The sequence below is a fragment of the Pleurodeles waltl genome, chromosome 10 (genome assembly GCF_031143425.1).
Source record: "Pleurodeles waltl isolate 20211129_DDA chromosome 10, aPleWal1.hap1.20221129, whole genome shotgun sequence".
NCBI classification, from domain to species: Eukaryota; Metazoa; Chordata; class Amphibia; order Caudata; family Salamandridae; genus Pleurodeles; species Pleurodeles waltl.
Window position 1 is genome coordinate 933,425,563 of NC_090449.1, and position 22,927 is coordinate 933,448,489.

A 22,927-nucleotide genomic window follows, 5' to 3' on the forward strand; every position below is an offset into this window, starting at 1 on the left:
AATAGGAGGAGACAAGTGGGGGTCTCCTTTCCTTATCTCCTCTCTTGGTCTGCCTCTACTATTGTGGACCTCTTCTCTTTATTAAAGGACAGAGGCAGCCAAGTAGCCTGATCACTTGGTTGCTGGGCACTGCTTTGTGCTGCTATGGCTGAGAGCTCCCACTGGCCTCTAACACCCAGAGGAGGCCCCCTGCTGGGAATTTTGTGGGACATTTGTTCTACAGTAGGGCCAGGCGCTGAGGCACACTCCCCACTAATGTATAATGTGAACATGGTGGTGTATAATGAAAAGGTTGTGTTCCATTCCCCAGCACTGTGCACACACTCTTGAGGGGTTGGGTGCCCACCTACATCTGCCTGCCTAGCAGAGGGTCGACGCCCAGCTGTTGGCTGCCAGAGAGGACTAATTTTGAGTTGGGGCTCACTCTTTTAGGTTTCGCGGCTGGCATGGGAGAGTCACACAAAGGCACTAATACCCAGCTGAGTACAAACTGCACCACAGCAACTCCATCGTCTACATTGTACCCAACAAGTGGGAATGGACACAGACTGTGCAGGGATCCAGTATGAAAGTGCAGATGGGCTGCCTGTGCTACCGTTGTGGCACGCAAGCCTGTGTGGCAGATTGGAGGCCTTTCAATCTGCTTGTGCCTTTGGGTTCCCTGGCCTAGGGACCCCAGATTGGAGAGTTAACCGGGCTGAAAATGTCCTTGCCTTGCCTGGCTCATCCAGAGGGAGACGAACGCTACAGGAAAGGGGAGGATTAGGGCAGCAAGATCAAACCAGTAGCCACCTGTGAAGGTTCTCACAGGTAAGGCTATGGATCTCCCAATCATGGACTCAATAACACTCTCTTTAGCAGGTATTACTAAACTGGACACTATCTGAGAGGCCACTAGCATGACAAGAACGCTCCTGGAGACCAAAACCGATGTAGTGGCGCTGGTCGTGGACCTGCTCAGTGAAGACCACAAGAAGCTGGTGGAGAGAATGACACAATCACAGCAAACATTGCAGGAGTTAGCTGCAAATCCCAGAACTACAGCAACAAATGAGGGAGCTGACAGATCACATCCACATCCTGGACAGGAGTGCCAGGGATGCTTCAGTTCAAGCTGGAAGAAACAATATTAGGGTTGTGGGACTACCAGAGGGCTCAGATGGTCAGGACATGACCGAGTTCCTAAAGAAGTGGATAAAATGTTTTGTGGCACCTCAAACTTTCTTTAGTTTTTCTCAATTGAGAAGGTGGACAGGGTGTCAGCAAGTAGGTCTCCTCCATGCTCTTTACTACACCCAGCAGTCCTCAAATTGCTAGTACTACACTGACAGGGATGAGGTCCTACATGTGGCTCAGCAGGTGTCCCAAATGGAACTGAAAAATCATCCACTACATGTTTTCCTGATTACACCTTGGCCATTCAGCATCAGAGGTCCTCCTTCGGAGTAATAAAGTATAAGCTCTGTGAAATGTTGCTGCAACGTTCTGCCGTATGTGTTGCAGTTCTGTGCTAGTTTTACATTTTTCTGTTCACAGATGCTGGCGAGAAGTCACACCTACTTCAAGTTTAAACAGCACACCTTTCCATCTCTGCAGCAACCTTTTTAAAGACAGCTGTGTGAGGATAACTGGCTCACACAGCATCCCACTCCTCCCTAACACAAGAATGACAAACTCAGCTAACCTGGGAAAGGGTCGATTCACCTATTATTACCTGGAGGTTGCAACACACTACGTTAGAGGAACCTGCATTCTTAGCTGCCGTGGGCAAACAGATCCACAATGACTTTGTAGGTAATGCTGGCCAGCCTTCTCATTTGCAGTTAAGTGAGACACACTGATGGTGGACACCAGCGGGCACTCCATTTGTGCAGTGGTCAAAGCCCACAAAACCATAGAAATAGAGCTTAAGGCAGTAGAAGATTCCATATGTCAATTAAAAAAGGAAGACATGTGGGATCGCACTTAAAGAACTGCACTCAAAACTCTGCACACGGTGCATGCTGCTCTGACTGAATGACTAAATTGCTTAGACGGCAAAGAGTTTGTTGCACAGGCAAAATTCAGAGGGGGGATGGCTTACTGAACCGTGAACCCCAGGCAGACTATCAGTGAACCTAAGAACAGATTAAAAAATCCTTGGTAGAGTCTTTGTGGAGAGATAACTGCAGGTTTTGTCTGCTCTGATGCATACTGATAAAACTGGTTTGTTCCTGGGAGAAATACCTCCCTCAACATCTGTAGATTCTACAGTTTAATGGAAGTGGCACCCCGTGAATGGCCCCTCCCAGCCTGTATTGTCTTAGACCTAGAAAAAGCCTTCCACATCCTCAACTGGATCAATCTGTTTAGCATCATAGACAAAGTTGGCTTTGGCAAGTGTTCTATGAGGCTAATCAAACTGCTGTACACAGACCCTAGCGCTAGGATCCAGGTAGGTAAGCTAACTTCTGCCCTTTTTGCCATACGTAGGGAAAAGCCTTTGGGTTGGTTAGCTGCCCCCATCCTTTTTACTCTTGCCATTGAGCTATTTGCTATTAGACTGTGCCAAGAAGGGATGAGCTGGGACATCCCACTGGACAACAGGATTCACATGATGTCCTTATATGCTGACGATGGTTCTGTATATGAAAGATGGCTTGATGGAACACAAAAGTATTGTGCATGCAGTAGGGGAGTTTGGCACAGCGTCTGAGCTTCGTGTAAACTGGCCCAAATCCTTCCTGTTCCCCCCTTCAACCGAAAGCTCAGAAGGCCTGAATTAACCTCTTGGGAGGACTGATCAAATGGGATGGCATAACCTTCCATTACCTGGAAGTGAGAATTTATCACTCTGAGAGCCCAGGTTCGGTTCTGGTGAGCTTTCCCACTATAAGTTACTATCAGGTGAGCGGTCAATAATATGGTAATGCTCCCTTGCCTTTTATAATACTTCTCTAATCTTTTGCTTTACTTCCTTAGGACATTTTTAGGCAGCTGGATGTGTTACTTTGGGATCTTATCTGGTGAAGTGGCCATTGCCGAGTGCTGCTGGCTGACCTGCAACTCCAGACAGACAAGGGAGGGTTAAGGGCCTGCTCATTTCGAGCACCACTGCCTGTTGTCATCCCTTCAATGGGTGAGCCATTGGTTTTAGGTTCACTCACTGGAGTATACCTGTTCAGGGTAAGGCCAACTACAACTTGAACAACTGCTAAAATGTTTGCTACCATGTGATAAGGCTGGTAATGAACAACCTTGGCTAATATATATAGTTCAGAGCTGCTTTTGGCGATGCTTGCTTCTTATAAAATATATGGTGCCCTATGCGCCTTCCATCCCACTTTTGGGGTTGCCGAAATAACAGGTAGGGTCACCATGGCTGAGCTGGGCTTTCGAAATGCAGTGGGTATTGCAACATTGGGTGATTTATTCAGGATGGACAACGCCTCACTTTGACTACAGTTCAGCAACAATTCAACAGCCATTTCTTACCCCACAATTGTGATTAAAAAATGACAAGAAATCTAAGGTATGACAACCAGAGAGCCTGAGACACAAGCACTCATCCAGGCACTATTCAAGATGTTAGGGGGCTGTCGACTAGTGAGCTGCCTAAACGAATCCCTAGGAGAACGTATGCAGATCTTGGTAAAGTTTGCGCTAAGATTCAAATACATTCAGCTCAATGTTCTTCACAGAGCATATTTCTCCTCTGACAAAATTAACAAAATGTACCTAGGGGGCCGGGGTAATGTGCCCCATTTGAGATGCTCCCTGGGCAGATAGCCCACACATGCTTTGAAGCTACACCTCCTTACTAGGCTCTTGACCTGCAATCCCTGGTTTAGTGGCTAATATCACAGACTGCTTCAATCTTCAGACTTGGGAGGTATGTGCTCTTAGCCACTTTCAAAGAACTAAAAAGAATAAGCTAGCTGTTCATTTTCTGGACCTGGCCTACTACCAACTAAGTGAGAGATAATCTTATGATGGAAAGTTCTATAGTTTCTTCATCCCTCTGTGGAGGCCTGGCAGTTTGCCACTCTGAAGTCAGCAGAAACCTGGGAGCAAAGACCTGAGATAGGAGGAAGCCAAGGACCTTCAGAAATACCCCTTTGATAATGAGTGGGATGACATACATATAGTTTTAGAAGCAGTGTTGATGACCCAGTATGACTGAAGCTGTCTGTAAGAACGGAAACAGCTCTCCTACTAGAAGATCTTGGGCTCTGTGTGTTGGTTGCTCCATACCTGTGAATATAACACCCAGCACTCATTCTCTTACGCCTTCCCTGCCTGCACAGATGTTTTTCTCTTTCGTATTATTGCTCTGCTATGTTATATAAGCATATTGATTCATTCGCTCAAAGATATGAACATGGTCATACTATAGATTAACAACAACTAAATATGATAGCAATATGATATGCTGTGTACACTGTGCATGGCTACCTGAACCTTATTATCAAATGATGTAGTTAATGCATACTGTTTGGTTTAAGTTCAAAACAACAAAAACGATTTGAAGAAAATAAAGTACTGTGGAAAATGCATCCCAAATCATAGAAAAGGCAGTTTCCTGGATGAATAACTACTGAATGCAGACACTGTGTTCATTAAGGGCTGCATCCTTTACATTCGGCGTTGTCATAAAGAGCACGTTCAGCTAGTGATCATGAACAGAACAGTAGGAGCTACACTTTTGGGCTGGAGGATTGCAAATCTTACTGTTGTGAGATAGTAGTATGTACAGCACTATGATGAAGTTCGACATTGGCTCAAACAGTAGATAATGATTATTTCTTGGTTACTCCTTTAAGGTATTAAGAACCATATAAATGCAGGCACAATACAATGTCCAGTGTTCTTTGTAATCATTGTTTCTATTGTGTCCTTCTTAATTACTGTTTCCATTTTGTCTGTTGTACTGACAACAATTGCTATTGTTTGGATCTACATTTTACTGCATAAGTTTTAAAGTTGTTGTCAAAGTGTTGTTCTTCTTAACTAAAAACTTTGGATGGGCATTCCATCTTGATTGGGATTAGGATAAGTGTGTTATTGAGTATACATTCTCAACTTTCTCACCAAGTCTTTTGAGCCAGAACTTTATTGTCTGACCAAGCTATCCCAGAGAGTCAAGATGTTTAGGAGGTCAACTTTCCAACAAGGACCAGCATCCTGATACAACTGCAGGGACCCAGAGTAAAAGCTTGTTTGGACTTTAACCTCTTTACAGCTTAGCTGTTTTCCTTGTTGTTTCCTGCATAACCAGAGCATCTCTTTCAATTTAAGCCTTGTGGATGTTAGTACCCTTTTCCAATTAAACTTACAAGATAAAATATAATCACGTGCCTCACCCAGCACTCCATAGTGCCAATCCCCACAATCACAGTCCGATCTAGATGATCCAGACACTCACATAGGATTTGCACAACACAGACCCAATTTCTACATATCCCAATAACCACCACACATCCTTAAACTACAGAACTCACACTCCAACTCATGATCATTGTTGCTCACTCTGCACGCACCAGACATCACAAACCTCATCCTTTATCACAAGCTTGACATCATTTTCAACAAAGAAACATGGTTCACCTCCACATCCTCACAAATCCTAGATGTCTTTCTTGCCATCGGGTACAGACACCCTTCCAGTGGACCATGCACATAAAAAAGGAGCAGTCCTCACTTTCACCCATGAGTCCTCCTGGTTCTGCACCCTAGGCAAGCACATAACACTCAACTGCATGGAGCTGCTAACATGCCATTTCACACTTTTTGCAACTCAGTCTGCCACCTTTCGCCTCATCTACAGGCCTCCTGGGCAGAAGAAGAACTTCTTTGGTGAATTTTCAGATCTCCTCACTACCTCGTAAATGCTCATACCACCACCCTCTAGGGCAACATCAATCTTCCAAACAGCACAAGCACAAAAAAAGAGATACTCTCTTCAAACCCACTAACACACTAAAAGCAGTACAGAATGCCACACAACCGTCACACACCAAAGGCCCATCTCAACTTTATCTTCTCAACATCACCAGCAATCTACTTATACCTCTGAACTCGGCAGACCCTTTTGCCATCCAACTTTCACTACTCAGCATCCTATCAACAAACCAAGATCAAAACAAAAGAGAATACTAAACCATCAGAATTCGACATAGACAACCTAATAGGGGTGTGGAATTCCTATAGTCCGACGTCCAGGACATATTGTTTGGGGTCAAGGACAACAAGTTTTCAAGTTGATTTTGTCCTTGGGTCAAATAGGCCCAACCCCCTGCAGCAATTTACAGAACCACATTAAAGGGAAAGGATTTGTATGCTGTTGAGGTATGTGTCCATATGTTAATGTTATTCAAAATTGTATTTAAAGTTCATTAATGTAAAGTCTTTTTTATTAGTGTGAGCCATCTAAATAAATGCTGTAAGCTCGTACTCCACCACTAACAGTTCCAATAAAAAAACATCTACACATGTTTGCAAAATTTTAAATATGATGTAAATATAATGTTCCAGAATGTTCACAAAATATGCAACTAGGAAAAAAAATGTTTTGCTAAACTACTGTGAAAATTAGGTACCAGTTCTTTGAAGCATCATTTAGTAAAATGTGTTTATGATTGCAAAAAATATTCATAATAGAAAGTAAGTGTAACCAGTTTAAAAAAAGATTATGGGAAACATGAATACAAACAAGCATTGGCAAAGCCAATAGGGTAAACACCGGTGGTCAGTCTTTTGGTTTTGTCAATGTGTGTCTGTTTTGACATGACTTTTGAAAAACTGTATTGTTGCGGAAGCTGCTGGGCCCTCACCATTGTAACAAATATTAGCAAAAATATTTTTTGATCGCAATAAGCACACATTGCCACAGTAGTTCCTGGCACTGAACAAAACTACTTTGTGTGCCGGTATGCTCCTTGTGAAAGAACAGATTGCCATCACTGTAATGTAATGTAACATGAATTTATAGAGCATGTAACTTGTCACGTGTGAGTGTATCCAGGCACTCAGTAGGAACAGATTCTACAAGTAGGATCAGTCACAGTGGAGCCAGCCGACAGATGGACATAGATATCATTTTACTAAAACAAAAAGTGTTGGTTAACATAAGACCTAATTAGGGGCTAATTCTTAAAAAATTTCACAAAAGTGCGCCCAGAGTATATGTCTTTGCATTAGTGCAGATTTGTGTATTTCACGATTCACAAGAATTTGCAGAATTTGCCCAGGAAATAGTAGTCCTAGAAAATATTTGTGAACTTCATTTTTGCACGAGCAAATATGCAGGTGTAGATTTGCTCATGAGAAAATCAGTTGAGCGTTTACAAGTTCTTTCCCTTTAACCACTTTTTTCCCCAACTCCGGAAGATGTTTTGCTTCTGACCCTTGTCAGGAATAAATGTCCACCTTTTCTCAGTATGGGAAATGATTACAAAGGAGCTAGTGAAAACCCTTAAAACCTGCAAGTTAACAGCTTTTCACAGACTAAAAAAGGCATTCTAACTTTGGAACTACTGCTTACCACTACCTCCCGCCCGAGTATGTAAATCTGCAGAAAGGTCACAAATTGCTAGTATTCAAGCTCTACTATAGTACGAGCCCTGGTATAATCAGAGCTCTAATATGAGATTTCTACCATAATGTCTCGCCATGCTTCATGGCACCAGAGGGAAAAGTAAATTTGTTTTACAGGACAAGTAGATTTATGAAGCAACCTGTCCCATGGACATGTAGATATTTTATTTAATTCCACAACCGTGCCTAAAGATTGAACTCATCTCTCATCGTATCGACTTGATGCCAACACTCTTTTTTCAAAAACTATGGGAACATCCAAGCTCCGATTAAAACATGGAATACAAAGTCTTCAGCATGCTAAAAGACCTTGCGAACAATTTCACCAGTTTCTGCCAGCCTGGGGCTATTAAGGTGACTTATGCCCAGTCTAGGTGAATCCTCAACACCCTAGGAATCAAGAGTATGAGAAAAAGACAAAGTGAAATGGAAAGCCCAACCTCAAATGAAACATGTTCCCAAAGGGTCCCTGCAATAGTTACTGGAGGTCACAAGTGATAAAAAGATCCTTCTTCAGTGCACCTCAAAGAGTGAAAATGTACTGTATCACCTCCCTGGAGGAGGTGCCATTTACACACACGAATGTATCGCCAACTCAGGCTGTCGGCCCGGACATTCTGAGCACAGAGTAGATGGCTGGCAACCAATCAAATCTAGTCTTTCTGAATCCAGGGCCAGAGTCGTATTGCTTATCAGGAGATAAGGTATGACCCCACGATCAATAAGTCCATTTTGAATAGCAAAGATATCGTAATATATGATGGATGGCACCATAACTGGAGACTTGGGCTTGAGGAGCAAATCATCCAAGTATGGAAATACTGGGATTCCTGAATGTCTTGCTGCGTAATCTAGGGCTCTGGGTTAGTTCTAAAAGACATGGCTTTCCCACCAATGGGTGCCCAAACTTAGTTCAGTGCACCAACACTTGAGTGTGAAAGTCCAGGTTATTGTAGCCTCACATAAGCCCACTTGACATTCTTGTCTGTGCTTTCTGGGGTACTAACAGTCCGGTATAGTTCTCAGGGATGCGGAAGTGATTCAAACTCAAATTAATTCTTTAGAATAGCACATATAAGCACTGTACTAAGAAAAGACACAATATATTAAAGTTTTTATTTCAACAGTCCAATCCAGTTGCTTAGTCCAGGAGTAAAAACCATAAAGAATATAATTAGAACAGCACTAATCATGTCACTAACAGTGAGAATAATATGAATATTTCTAACATGGTTAAAATGGTCTTAGCAGCCTCACACCCTAAAGTCTACTTCTATGCGCTATACTATGAGAGCATGGAGTAGCTAACTTGCCTCTAGAGTTTCTTGGGATTCGGCGCACTGCATACCCGTTCACAGAGGAGAAGCTGTGGTTATCAGACTTCAGCCAGGACAGAGTGTTCCCTAAGGAAAAAAGCATGCATCAGCTGTGCTCACCTCATCTTCTCTCCCCGCTGGCTCTCAGCATAGGAATGAATGCTCCAATAGTCTGGCAAGCCCTCTTTCGATAACCTGGCGCAAAGACCTCTTTTCCTCTGTGGTCAATTCATAAGGTTTTTACAGGGTTGACCACTACATTTTACCTTACATAAGGGGAATTTACACTTAATCCAAGACATAACTGGTGACCCAGTATGACAAAAATATGTCAATCCAGACTATGGGGGTTATTACAACTTTGGAGGAGGTGTTAATCTGTCCCAAATGTGACGGATATACCACCAGCCGTATTACGAGTTCCATAGGATATAATAGACTCGTAATACGGCTGGTGGTATATCCGTCACTTTACCGTCACTTTTGGGACGGATTAACACCTCCTCCAAAGTTGTAATAACCCCCTATATGTTTATTTTGCACATTCACTATCAAAACCTGAAATGTGGATATCAGGGAACTTGTAGCAGACTTGTGTTGTCTTAGGTTTTAGCAAAATCATTATTTGGAAGAACTGACACTTTCTCAAGTTCTCTGAAATATAATGACATGCAGCATATTGGCCTAAGGCAGGCCAACTTAAGCTCAAAATGGAGTTGGGCCTTGGGATCTTTACGACAGTCTGTAATGGGCCAATACCACTGCCATCACCTTTGTGAAGACTTAAGAAGCAAGTCAGGCCGAATGGAAGAACCACAAATTGGTAGTGTACAGATAGCAGAGTGAAAAGTAGGAATTTCCTGTGAGATCAAACGATCAGTATTTGAAAATACATGACCAGAAAAATTATATACACAACCCAGGCTTCTGTTTCTAGCACAATCAACACTCAAGCCACAGGCAGCATCTTTAACTTTTCCATGGGCACAAACCAATTCAACAGCCTGACGTCTAGGATTAGATGAAGACTGCTGTAGTTTTTTGGGAACAGAAAGTACCAGGAATAGCACCCCTGATCCTGTTCCCACTCTGGCACCAGTTCCCCATCCCTTTCAGTAGTAAAATCTCCCCCTCCTGCTGAAGGATACGTAAATGGTATGGGGATAGGTGAGACTGGTTGTGTGGGGGGGGGGGGGTTCTGTTGAAATGGGGGAGGATTTCTATTGAAAGGGCAGAGCATACTCCCTTTCCTAAATCTGTAAGACCCAATGATCCAAAGCTATGGCCTACCAGGCTTGTTAAACCTCTATAGGACTAAATCTGCTTTATCCACAAATAGTCTGGAGCCATGAAGTGGGAGATCCATTAAGGTAGTGTTGACATCGGTTGAAAATCCAGAGTTCCTTAACCAGACATGGCGATGAATGGCAAACCATAGCCCACACTACAAAGTTTGCTGTGTTCAACAGCGACTGGGTGACTTGCCTGGTTACATCATGTCAGTGTCTCACCAGCTCTATCATATGCAACTGTAGATGTTCTGGCAAATTTGGGATAACCAATTATGCCATGGGAGTATCGACCCTTCAGTCATGTGGCGTGGTGTGATATAAGTGCCATGCTCTCTGCCAATAAAGACTTTCTGGCACATTGTTTGCTCTTTTTAGACTCCCTATCTGATTGAGTGGCAGGGACACAATGGAAGACCATTCTGATTAAAAAGATGCCAGATTCTCTTGTGAAGGATGTATGAACAAGAAATCTGGGTCACATGAGGCCAGTTTATACCTCCTGGGAACAAAGCGGCTAAAAGAGGAAGCAGAGTGTGGCTTCTCCCAAGCTGCAAGGATTGGCTTGATCTGAGCCTCATTTAAAGGAAGCAAGGGTTCTGAGCATGGGGCAGTTGGGTGAAAGACCTCTTTAAAGATGTTAGACTTGATCTCAATGGAAGGAAGAAGTAGATGCAGAACTTCTGCCATCTTGCCTTTTATGCCATGATAAGAAGTGGAAGACAAATGGGAGAATACATATAGCACTCAGGGGAGGTGTCAAGCCCAATAACATCTTGGAGAGTGGTGAAGTCACGGTCCAGGGACAGATTGCCTATTAGTGTCTGGTATGGCACCCTGTACAGGATCAGAGTCTCGTCAAAAAAATTAACCTTCCTTAATTCACCAGGTGTTAGGTTTGCACATACATCTGTGCACATGGGGAAGGAAGGTCGATTAAGGGCAATGGGCTTGGAGCCAAAGACATTGATGGTGAAGAATGGTCCACACCAATGGTGAAGTTCTCATCTGGATGTTAAGAGGAGGTTGAGGCAATTGTGGCATCAGATCCAAAGTTGTGACTGACATTAGCCATTTAGTTGGGGCCAGAGAAATAGCAGGTAAGGGGAGGAAAGGGGCAAAGGGAGCCAAGGTAAAACTCACCAGTGTCATCTTGAAAGGTAGGCCCATAAAAAGCTTCAGTGCTAAACATCTTCTGTATGACTACCGCCTGTGTAGCTTCAGGTCACGCTGCAGCATGGAGACTGCTACCTTATACCTAGTAGACAATACACTTTTGACTCAGATGAGGATGACCCCTGCCTCCTGATATTACTGGACCTCTTGGGTGCCCTCAACGCAATCAACCATCCCACCCTCATAAACACCATAGAATCTTGAAAGGGATTCACCCACAATACCCTTCACTGGTTCTTGTCCTACTACTTTTTCAACAGACAACTGTTTATTCAAATGGCACTTCTAGGTTCCAAATGATCCCTATCACCAGCAGCATTCTCCAAGGTCTCTTGTAATCTTCAGCCTCTAAATGAAGCAGCTTTGGGGCTCTACTCACAGCATCAAGATTCACCAATATTCTGATGATACATAACTCTACTTGAAAGTCTCCTCTCCATCAGACATCCAATGCCTTAAACGCTTCCTGCACATCATTCAGACTTGTATTTCATGCACATACCTGAAGCTACATTCAACCAAGACAGAATTCCTGTTACTGGCCAACTATAAAGAACAAGAAACATTACAAACCCTGCTCAATACCACGGGCTGTGGTGACTTTGAAACCCAATTTTCGCTTGGATCCACCCTGGACACTAACCTCTCACGCTCAAGGAAGACTGCCTGGGACCAGCTCTCTCTCAGGACCTGAATGTGTGCTTCATCCTGAAACACTGAAATTGCAGCCTGAGTATCCTTTACCCAACGAGGAGGGGAAAGGCTCGACTCAATGCAGTGTCCAGTATTGTCCCCATTAACTGGATCTGCTGAGAGGGCTTCAGGTAAGACTTGTGCCTGTTGATGGAAAAATCCAGATGGAATATTAAAGACATAATTGTCTGCAGGTGGTGTTGTGTGAAAAAGAAAATGACGAGAAAAGTAACTTCAGATCTGCCTTGTACTTGTGCTTCTGGATGGTGAAAATGCCCTACTCCATGTGAAAAATGGTCTTGCGATACAAACCTGTTGTGCTGCAATCGCTATTTTGTTCATGAACATCAGACATTTTAGATGCTCTTTTGTTGTTGGATAAGCAAATTACATGGATCCTTTTTTGACAATTTAACTAACTTTGTCTTATATTGTACCTGACGAGGTTGAGTAGGAGTATCAGTCTGCGAGAGGAAGTTTCAGAAACTGAAAGATACTTAACTGTCACACATCCCTTGATTTGCCTCAGAAAAAAACAGATTTTTAAATTAGTTGAAAATTCCTGGTTTAGAGAGTTCTTTTTACAGACAATGACCAAACAGTGAAGGCAAGTTAGATAAAAGTTAGTTAATTGGAACATGTTTGGAACACTTAAAATAAGGAATTTTCAAATATTTGGAACACTTAAAATAAGGAATTTTCAAAATCTAACTATGGCAGTGTAATTGTTTTCTATTTTGGGCACCCACTGCAGAAAGGATCTATACAAAATGGATCCTGTGTTTCATTAGGGTCTGGTATAGGAGACTGGGTATTTTCCGTGCAACTGGGTGGTCACTGCTGTTAGTTCCTAGTTGAGCACTGTTACTAATTGTTGACATAATGTAAAAATATATTATTGCAACTAGGAGTTCAAATGTAAATGACCTGCAGAGATCACATTGTTTGTGGCTTCACAACAGTTTTAGCCTGATGTACATAATTAAATCTGGGTTTTGGGAGTACCACATTTTAATGACAGTAACAAGTGAAGCTGTGGCATACCTGAGAAGCAGAATTTGGGAATTTTTCTACAGTCATGCCCATCTGTCGAAGAGCATTGCTTTTCATCCCTAAATCGGAATACTAAAACTTGGAAGTACCTTGAGCCTATAAATCAATACCGTACTCCAAACATCTAACCAAGGCCTGCATAAGAGAAGGATGCCTTAGCAGTCTTCCACATTTATTTCTGCTTAGTTGTGCCCCACTTCTGAAGGAAATTGTTTTGGAGGAGCGACATTTCATGGTCAGACAACAGAAAGCAAATAGGAGGTGTAGAAGAATGTAAAGTTTCTTCTCTTATGGATCTGTCAGTTGATTTGGTTGGTAGCACTCTGAACTTGAAAAAGAAATCCACATCTATACAGGAAGCCACAAGCCAGGTAATTCACTGAACCTGCCAGCCAGAAGCCTCAAGTCTTGTTTAGAAGAGTGAAACAGCAATAATGATCTCATGAAGGTGTATAGGCATGCTCATTTGGCAACACACCAATGCAAGTAAGCTTCAAGATCAGCTTGCTGGGGCGTTAAAAAATTCACACTCAAAAATGTGTAACACCAAATCAAAACTTTCAAAAGGGTGTTAGGTTGTTAGGGCCCTGGACACTTAGTCATCTGAATCAGGATCCTAACAAACAGTATGCAAACAAAAGGAGGGTTCTTCTGTAACCTGTACTTTAGTGAACAATTTTTGGAACACATTTAAACCAAAGGAAGAGCGGTCTAAAGCTTTTGTTGACTTCACAATGAACATCAAATGTTCCTACCAAACTGAGTGATTATAGCAAGTACCCTATGGATCTAATTAATCAACAGTCTGCAAAAGCCCACACTTGTTTAAAAGTAACTATTTTCAACTCATCAACTTGTCAAGAATGAGGATCCAAATCAAGGTTTAATTCTCCTATTCTTTTCCTTTGTAGGAAAATGGCTGTAGCACAACCTCTGGTCCTGGGCTTCTTCTGATACAGATGCTAATCCTTTTTCCAGTTTTAGAAACAGTTCTAGAGAATATTTTTAAATCTGTAAGGCAACACAGGGGTTCTCGAGGAACCTGAATCATGAAGACTATTTTTTTATTCAATAAAGGGCAAGAAAACACATCAATGTGTCATGGTGACATCCTGGAGCTTCAGCTTGAACTTGGGTTAGAATGAAGTTTTCATCCAAGTATATATTATTTAGATACAGATTGTGGCAATTGGTTTAGTGTGCTGACAGAAAACAGGTTAGCATGGGAAATTACTTAACATCTAACACAGAGCTTCTGCCCTCAAATTCACTTTTTGTTTCTTTACTGTTGAAGGACCTCATAAGTGTTGGAAGAAAATATTTCAAAGATCAAGAACATTGCCCTCATATCTGAATATAAGAAGAACATTAGATCCCAGCATCTCAACAGTACACCAATTCTAATGGATAGGCTGGCTTCATCTGCAAGGTTCTTGTTCTTCAAAGTCAGCTGTCCAGGCAACATGCTTTCTCCAAGGACAAAAAATATGAGCTATGGAAATGGATTAGGTCTGCAGAGATATCTTACTATTACTGCAATAGCATTTACTTGGCAGAAGGCTATAACTAAAACAAATGACTTAACTGATGAATGCTAATTTATTTAGATTTATTTTTTGATTTAGGTTGTTTGTATAAAGATTTAGAATAAGAACAGGCAAGTTCATCGGGGAGATGATGTTGTAAATGAGAGACAAGTGCATATCATGACAGTGGAGTTCCAATAGTGCTTGTTTAAAGATGTATACTTTTTTTCTCATTTAGGATGGGAATTAGGATTGTTTGGATTAAATGTTTGAGAAATATTTTCCTTCAGAGGTGTTATCTTACTGCATAGGGTATCTAAAGTACATATATTGCTAAGGCAAAATCCATAACCTGGACAAGTTAGCTATTGATAACCAGTACAGTGGTGTAATACCTTACATAATGACATAATGTATGCCCAGTAAAGGAAATGGAATAGAAATCTGTACTGTGTCTGACACAAGCCAGAGAACCTTTGTAGTACATAACGAGGGAACTAAAGATAGTGTCTCAGCATGCAGAATTTATCACCACCATTAGCATTTATCACCAGCTGCACAAGGTGGTGCTTTGACTGACTAGACAGGCATCATAATGCCAGTATGACTACCTTGTGCCTGTATTTTATTAAAATCAACTGTGGTTCACCAACATTTTGATGAACCAAACCGAGAGCAATTAGCTATCAACATGTAGCGTAAATCAAAAGTTAATATTCGTGGCCCAATCTGCAGAGGGAGGGTGGCAATGAAGATAATAATAGAAAACGGGTACAAAGAAAACAATTCTGACGTCTGGGAGAGAGAAAGTACACCAAAATGTCCAGATCATACCTGATCTTGCCTTGTCCCATAATCATGTCACAGTTCTTTTTCAGAAGCCACCAAGGTGCAGGTGTTGTCATACTGGGTGTTAGACCTTACAGCCTTAGGGTGGTCACCCCCAACTTTTTGCCTGCCTCCCTCCACTTTTTGACACTGTTTTTGCTGGTTTTAGAACTCTTCGCACTTTACCACTGCTAACCTGTGCTAAAATGCATATGCTTTCTCCCTTAAAACATGGTATCATTGGTTCATACCCAATTGGCATATCTGATCTACTTGTAAGTCCCTAGTCAAGTACACTACATTGAATGCTACTAGTGGGCATGCAGCACTGGTTGTGCCACCCACATAAGTAGCCCCTTAACCATGGTTTAGGCCTGCCATTGCTAGGCATGTGTGTGCAGTTGCACTGCCACTTCGACTTGGCATTGAAAAGTACTTGCCAAGCCTTAAACTTACCTTTTTCTACATAGTCACCCCTAAGGTTGGCCCTAGGTAACCCAGAGGGCAGGTTTCTGTGTAGGTCAAAGGCAGGACATATATCTGTGTGCTTTATATGTCCTGGTAGTGGAAAACGCCTAAATTCATTTTCCACTGCTGTGATGCATACTCCTTTCACAGGCTTACATTAGGGCTACCCTCATATACTGTTTGAGTGGTAGATTCCGATTAGAAAGGGGTAAACAGGTCATATTTAGTATGGCCAGAAAGGTAATACAAAATTCTGGTGAGGTTGGATTTTATATTACTATTTTAGAAATGCTACTTTTAGAAAGTGAGCATTTCTCTGCACTTAAATCCTTCTGTGCCTTACAGCCTGTCTCCAATCCACGTCTGGGCTGGGCTGGTTGACAGCTCCCTGGTGTACTTCACCCAGACAACCACAAACAGAGGATGCTCAGTCACACCTGCACACATCTGCATACTGAATGGGTCTTCCTAGGCTGAAAGGGTAGAGGGACTGACACTTACATTTCAAAGGACAGTGGCCTGCCCTCACACAAAGGACTGCCAAACTCCCTACTGGGACCCTGGCAGACAGGGTTGTACTGAAAGGGGACCTTGTGCACTTCAGAAACACTCTTTGAAGTCTCCCCCACTTTGAAGGCACTTTTAGGTATATAAACCGGGTCTCTGACCCTACTAACCTTGACACTTTCCTTGGACAGACACTCTGCACCAGAACCTGAAACCTGCCAAGAGAAGCTGTCTGGCTGCCCAAATGACTCACCTGGACTGCTTTTCTGTAAAGGACTGCTACCATGCTGTTGCCCTGCTGCCTTGCTGGGATCTGGCTCTGCTGAGAAGTGCTCTCCAAGGGCTTGGGTTAAGCTTGCCTCCTGTTCCTGAAGTCTCAGGGCCAAAAAGACATCATCTCTGCAAAGAAACTCCTTGTGTGGCTTAAACCGACGCACAGCTTGCCGGAATCGACACACAGCCTGCACAGCGGTGAGAAAATCACTGCATTGCTGAATCGGAACGACGCAGCCCGGCTCCCCGAGTGGAGATTGACAAAGCGCCAGGGTTGCGACCGGAACTTTGACGCACAGCCCACCGGACTGACGCATCGCTGAGGTGGAACGACGCAGCCCGACTTCCTGTGAGAAGAACTGATGCAGCACCAGACGTGCGACAGAAACTCTGCCGCATCACCCACCAGATCGACGCAACAGCTGTGACTTCGTCCCGCACGCACAGGATTTCCACACATCGTCCTTTGGTGTCAAAAGACCCTGCATCACAAAGAGGATTCAAGTTTGCGCGTGAGAATTCGACTTAAAGCCCTTGCCGCGTGGAAAAGAATACACGCATTGTCTGTGTATGCCCAGAAATCCGACGTACACCTACCTTTTTGCACACATCTCCTCCTCTGCGTTCTTCGTGCGTGAAATTGTGATGCAAACAAGGTACTTTGTGCTTGCAAGAGACAATTGTTGCTTTTAAGAACTAAAGACTCTTCTTATTATTACAAAAGTGATATTTCAACTTGTGACTATCAAATCTTGATCGTTTTTTACCTTAATTTAATTAGATAAATACCTTATATTTTTCTAAACCAGTGAGGTGTCTTTCTCTGGTGTTCTCACTGTGTTATTGCATGATTTATTGCACAAATACTTTACATCTAGCCTTACAAGCTTTTGAGTGAGACTTACCCTGACTAGGATTATGATCTCTATTTGGACAAGGGTGTACACCTCTGCCAACTAGAGACCCCATTTCTAACGCTGGGGTTGTTCGCAATAATGATATTCTTGTTATTCCCTACTAGCTCTCTTCTTGTGTTAATATTGAAAAAGTTGATACTGATGCACACAATGATACATAAGAACAAAATTGCATCACTATTGTCAAATTCACTCCTCATGAACTCTCCAACAACCCCGCCTCAGAAGTATGGGTCAGACAAGCTCTGAGACCTAGGCCTGAGGTTACTGATTGGCAGGTCACAGGTGTGGTGGCATGTAGCTGGCAGATAAATGCATGAACAGGAAAGTCAGATCAATCCCACTGATAGGCACAGCGACACCACAATGGTACAAGGAAATTGGCCCCAATAAAGCACACATGGCCAGAGGGGTGCATGCATTCCCAAAACACCATAAAGGCAGATGCCACATGAAGCTACTAACACTCATCCAATCAGAACACAGAAACAGGCAGCGATCGCGCAGCTCTCAGGCAGGACATCTGGACTCTTTACCCACTGGCCCACATTGTGTCCACGCAAGGTCAAGGCCCACCTGCATTAGCTATAAGGACCTTATTTATGACTCCAAGACATCAGCCCACATTCCTTACCCAAAAAGAAACAGTGAAATTGTTTTACGATACTAAGAGAAATGTATAAAACACCACTCAGATCGATTGTACTTTAAGACAGTCCTCAGACCCCGTTTCTGTAACTGTTCTCCCAGCCGTAGTGTTTACTTTAACTAACTGTTCCTGTTTTGCCAAACGCCACTTGTCTTTTGTTGTTATTAAAGTAAATTCACATTTGAGTAACACTGGTCCTATGTTTTATTGTCATTATTACATCTTTTGCTCTCACTGACCTATCCAGCATATTTTTCTTGTTATTAGTATGAAGCTTTAACATTCAGCTGGATTGAGATTACTATAGTGGAGCCTAGGTTTGACACAAAAAGACTACGGAGTGCAGGAAATGGAGGAGCAAGGTTCTTGATTTATCGATAGGGGAGCAAAATACTCTGCCAGCATAGTTAAAGAGGTGAGGTTCAAAAGGGTCTTGGGCATACTTCTAATCCTTAGTCAAGCAAGAAAATGGTTTGAGTAACACAGGGTGGGGTGGTTTCCCTTCATAGAAATGTTTTTGGAGGATTTGTTGAAATAGTTCAGTTTTGTGCTTTGACTATCGTCAATAATTTCTGGTAGATACGGTTGTGGGCTTCTATGGGTGAATTAGGCATGCAAAATTGGCTGCAGTTATTAAAACATACTAGCCAAAATAGTTCCTGATGGGCTACTGGCAGAACAGCCTCATCTACAAGGCTTCTATGGGTGTTTGGGCGAAGGCGTAATAATGGCATGACAGAGTTGGACTAAGAATAATATGAGTGTGACTGGGGGAATAGTGGAAACAGAGGTCACTCCAATCTGTAGACAGTTTACTTTCCTCTTCCACCCTTCAATTTAATTCAACAAGGCTTGTATTCTTTGTTTACTCTTTTTAACGAATTAAGCAGGCAACTCCTTCTGAAGATGGTTGGCCTAATGCTTTAGGTACCTAATTTCAGATGGTAAACTTGAGGGTACCATACTATTTCACTTCTTCTTTCTTCTGTGACATCACTCTATCTCTCTAATTAATGGTCTCTGTAGAATTTCCAGCAGATATGCAGAGGATGGAGATCATCTGTAGCTCACCTAATGCCATAAATGCTGGTAAGGTGGGAAGTGTTGATGTATCCAGTAGAGATATTGATGTTGCTCTACCTAGTCTGGGCTTACTAGTAGGGTTGCTGTAGTTTGACATCTTTCTACAACAGAATCTCTGCTATGATCATGTGCCATTTGCTTATTCTTCTAGCATTGCCCCATCTTGACAAAAATAAAACAAGATTATACCACGATGTAGCATCAGACTGAAATCCCACGGTTGATGTCACCAAGCCTCCTCAGACTTAAAATTGCCATTCATTATTCCCTTAATGCTGCATTGCCAACCCCAAGTTGTAGGATAACTGTTGACTTAACCAATTGGCTATGGCATTCATTCAACAATTTGTGTCACCCCCACTTGACATGCATAAAACGGTGGTAGTGGCCCTCGTACCTTCTAGGATAGATTATTGTAATCCACTCTAACTGGGGTTTAACAAACATCTCCAATCTAAGCTTCAGTCACTACAAAATGCAGCTGCCCATTCGCTTCTGAAAGTTCCTAAGTTTAGATCCGTAACTAGGAAGATTTGTGTCCTTCACTGGTTGCCCATTGCTGAAAGGGTAAAACGTAAGGCTCTCTGCATAGTTCATAATGCCTTGCATGGTATTGGCCCTCCCTATTTTCAAAAGGTTTTTAAGTGGTATGTTTCACGTTGTGAGATAAGATCTTCCTCAACCAAACTGGTGGTCATTCCCAAAATAAAGAAGACCAGATAGGGATTCAGAAGCTTATCAAATTTAGCTAGTAAACACTGGAATTCTTTGCCCTTGTCCATGAGATTTCAAACCAATTCTGCCCCTTTCAGGAAATCTTTAAACACATGCATTTTTATCTCCTCTTTCAAACAGACATTTGTCTCTTCAGTTAATTTAGGGGTCGCTAGAACCAAGAAACTTTGGTATTCCCACACTTTGGAAAACTGTTACTTACTTACAGTATTCACAACGGAAACTCCCATAAAACTTTGTCCAGAAGGTTTTTTTGGGAAAGGTGCAGAGGTGAGTGGCAGGTCTCTTGTGATACACTTATGTAGCAAATGCACACTGCATACATTATCCTTTCATACACTAGTGCTCTATTTATAGTCACTCCAAGCATAACAATGTTCCTGTTGCTACCTTGCAAAGAGGTTTTTTTCAAAGTTCATTTTGCACCAGCAGTCAGTAAGCAGAGACCCTTAATTAAAACTGAGCAAGGTTTAGAGATGCCCTAAATAACTGAGAAGTTAATTGGTTGGATATCTAAGTATTCAAACAGCCCTCATTAAAGCTTTACAGCTACGTGGTTAAGTGAGGCCCGAGACAGGTGTTCACCCTGGGCAGAGAGCTGAGTAGTTTATCTAATCAACACTGGACTGTTATACAATGCAATCTATGCACTTTCAGAGAGGATCAATGTCCAACACACTGTACTATGGTCTAGCACTCTATTCCAAATAACTGCTGTACAATATGATATTTGGTATGCAGGCGTAAAACAAAAAAGAGACTACATAATTCCAGATCCACTATGGCCACCACTTTCAGTCAACATTGTGATCACCCATGTAAGTCAGGACTAGATATACCAAGCTTGTTGGAAGACTGTGAAAGGTACAGATGTTCTCAAATAGAATTCTCAATCTCCTCATGTAAAACGTATCTTCTTACCCTCCAAGTGCTCAGTCTTCTTTTCTTCATATTGATACCTGCCCCACAGACACCAGAATTCTCTTCATTCTTTAACTACTCCGCTATCACTTAACGCTCTATGGGCCATTTGTAACATGTATTTTTGCCGTTTGCGACTGCAAAAATGCATTTTGGTATGCATGAATTTAAATTTGCTATTCAGTAACATGCTACCGAATCGCAATTTGGAATTACACATACATACCGATTCAGTATTAGGAAGGGGGGTATCAAGGGCTTTTCATTTTTCTTTTTTAAACGTATCCTGTTTTCCTTTAAGGAAAACGGGCTGTATTTAAAAAAAAAAGGATTGCTTTATCTCCAAACTGTCAGAGCCACTCACTGGGTGTACCCACACCCTCTTAGTTGGCCTCCAGTCCTTTGATCTCCCCTCATACTGCAAGTGGCTCTCTTTCAGCATTTGTATTAACGCGTCCACACCCTCTAACGGTGGATCCTTCAAATACAGTGGTCAAGAAACCGGTGCACATTGCTTGGTGTGACAGGGAAAGATGAGCACTAAAGCAATACTGATGGAGACAGAAACATGAATCCAGCACCAGGAAATGACAAAGGACTGGCTGGGAGGCAGAAGGCCTACTTATAGTAGCCTGGTGCCCTTCACGCTTTCCTATATTTTGTCTAGTTCCCTATATATCTTGTGATGTATACACATACTGGGACACAATCTTTAGTGGGTGTCTTGATGAAAAGACATGAACAGTGAGTTAGGCCCCCTGCAGATTCACCAAGAAGCACAATGGGTATTTGAATGGAGGCTGAATTGTGTTGATTATCGGAGATAGTCCCTACTGTTGTGAATCTCCCAATACCTTACCTATGTACGTATTATCATACTCCATAGTGCTAGGTAACAGGATAGCTGCTTGAGGGCACACATGTTGGGACAAGAGTGCATTTCGTCACTCACGTCATCAAGAATTGTACTATGCTATACTTATGTATCTTCATATTAGATTTATAGGACTGCTAAAGATGACACCAAGTTGTATAAAGTATTAGAAGGAACACACACAGATATGTCTCCAACCAGGGATTGAATCAGTGATTCACAGACACAGCACAATTTTGCAGATGATATCCTTCATCAAAAAGCTAGATATCATGGGGTCTCCCCTCACCACCTTCCCAACTACCACTCCACAAACTTACCCCAGGGACTCAGCAGAATCATGTTACTTCTTCCTTGAGAAACCACATTTAGTCTCAGACACCACCACAATATGCTCACACTTCAGTTCCCAATATGTAAAAGTCCTGGGAATGAGATCTGCAGAACACTCGCTCTCAACACACTGCATGCAATATGCTATAATTTTCTCTCAACACATTAATCCCTTTCATGTACGTTATCTGAAGCTGATTAACTTAGAGTTACATTTTAAAGTGAACCCTGTCTATTGCAACTTGGCTATAATACTCAAAACAAAATGATTTAATCAACTTTAATTGCTAGGGTCATACCTTATTTTATTCTGGTCCTCCATCTCCTGTACTTTCAGCCTTACTCCTTCCTGATCTCTTCCGTACATACACTTTTAGAAAGTGAATTCTTAAGTAAGGGGATTGAGTAATTTCTCTTGATGTGAGATGGGTCTGAACTCCCATAAGGTTATACAATCAAATACCCAGAACTAAAAGTAGGTTTCTTTAACATATCTTGGACGTACCCATGTTAGGCTGTGACAGACTTCAATAAGAAACAATTCATGTATTGCATATGCAGCACCAACACAATACTAGATCAAAAAACAAATCAGACGAAATTTGCAATTTAATAAACAAATAAACAATAAGATGTAATGATATATTGACATCTAAACAATACAAATAAGTTAAGAGGATCAGGAGTTTTGATTTGTTTTACAGAGATAAA

At 42.1% G+C, this 22,927-nt stretch overlaps 1 protein-coding gene across 1 annotated transcript in view; it reads right to left on the reverse strand.

Annotated features, from left to right (window-relative positions):
- C1GALT1 (core 1 synthase, glycoprotein-N-acetylgalactosamine 3-beta-galactosyltransferase 1) overlaps positions 1–22,927 on the reverse strand; it is a 123,845-nt gene that overhangs the window by 5,085 nt on the left and 95,833 nt on the right. The window lies entirely within an intron of this gene.